This window comes from Elephantulus edwardii, unplaced genomic scaffold (assembly GCF_000299155.1).
Source record: "Elephantulus edwardii isolate Elephantulus edwardi_28Jun2011 unplaced genomic scaffold, EleEdw1.0 scaffold00168, whole genome shotgun sequence".
Taxonomy (NCBI): domain Eukaryota; kingdom Metazoa; phylum Chordata; class Mammalia; order Macroscelidea; family Macroscelididae; genus Elephantulus; species Elephantulus edwardii.
The window spans coordinates 1,096,893-1,098,480 of NW_006399918.1; the positions used below are offsets into that span (position 1 = coordinate 1,096,893).

General features: G+C 35.5%; 1 protein-coding gene across 1 annotated transcript in view; it reads left to right on the forward strand.

Moving 5' to 3' along the window:
* Window positions 1–1,588, forward strand: part of LOC102857868 (tubulin alpha-1B chain-like) — a 46,008-nt gene that overhangs the window by 40,143 nt on the left and 4,277 nt on the right. The gene's annotated exons all lie outside the window — the stretch shown is intronic.

Sequence of the window (1,588 nt, forward strand, 5' to 3'; positions counted from 1 at the left end):
TCGTCTGACATACTTTGGGCATGTTGCAAGGAGGGACTGGTCCTTGGAGAGGGACATCATATTTGGGAGAGTGGAAGGACGGTGCAGGAGAGGAAGACCCTCGATGAGATGAATTGATTCTGTGAGTGGAGTGGTGGGAATGAGTGTGTTTGAGACGACAAGGTTGCCACAGGATAGAACGGCGTCTAGGGTTCTTGTACATAGGGTCACTATGAGTCACAAGCAACTTGATGGCACATAACAACAACAACAATTATAAAATTATAAAAAGAAAAACAAAGAAAATTGAGCAAAAGCTGGACATAGAAACTTTTAGAAGAATACAAATTAATGGTCAAATTATGGTAAGATTCCGTAATATTAGTAATTTAAAATATTTAAATGGAAGTTTCCATTTTATATTTTCTCTACACATTTATTTTTCCAACAAATTCAATGGATATATTAGTTGATGTAATTTACCAAAGGACATTTTTACAAGAATGAAAATTTTTCTTTTACCATGAAAGAATATTTTACAAAAGATTAGTTATTGCATTGAAACAGATGAGGGAAAAAACTGTTTAAAAGGGATGTATGATTAGGTATTATTGTCATGACAAGAGTCCAGAACAAAGGCTACATATTGGAGTGGACTTGGGGGGAGGGATTATAAAACAAAGAAAGAATTTTTTTTTTTACTTTTCATATAGAAGAGCGAACTAGGGGGGAAGGGTGGACAGGGAGAAAAGTGCAACAATGAATGAGTGGAAATCCAATGTCTCTGTAAGCTTTCATTAAAATTAATAATAATTAAAAAAAGGTAGGGTAAAAAAAAAAAAACCAGGTTAGTTTCATTGGGAAAAATCTGCTGTCAAGGACCTCTCCAGAGTGCTAAAGAACAATGAAGTTAATCTAGAGAATAAGGTACACCTAATCCAGGTCATGGTCTTCTCAATTGCTTGCTTTGCATCCGACAGCTGGATAATTAATAAGGATGATAGAAGAAGAATAGATGCCTCTGAGTTGTGATATTGGAGAAGACTATTGGACATATCATAGAGTGGCCAGAAAACAAACAAGTCTGTCCTACAGGAGCTGAAACCAAGTTGCTCCTTGGAGGAAAGGATTTTGAATTTCTGGTTCACAAACTTTAGGTATATTTTCAGAAGGGCCTAGTCCTTAGAGAAGGACATCATGCTTGGAGGTGTGGGAGGGGTAGCACAGGACGGAAAGATCTTGAATAAGATGGATTGACACAGTGACTGTGGCAAAGGAAATTAGATGTGTCAAAGATGGTGAGCTTAGCTCAGGATAGGGCAAGCTTATTTCAGAGCTATTGTCCACAGGGTTGCTATAAGTCATAGTCAACTCAATGGCATAAGAACAACAACTGAAGAAAAATTTAAGAATATTTAACAAAAACAGCTAATGTGTCAAACTTAAAGTGTGATAGTCCCATATTTATTAACTTAAACTTCAAATGAACTACAAAGAATGCACAGAGATATTCTTAAAGAACATTTATTGTAGCATCATTTTTATAGTATAAAATCTTTGGAAGCCATCTTAACATCTATCAGTGCCAGAAAGTATTAAAATATATTAT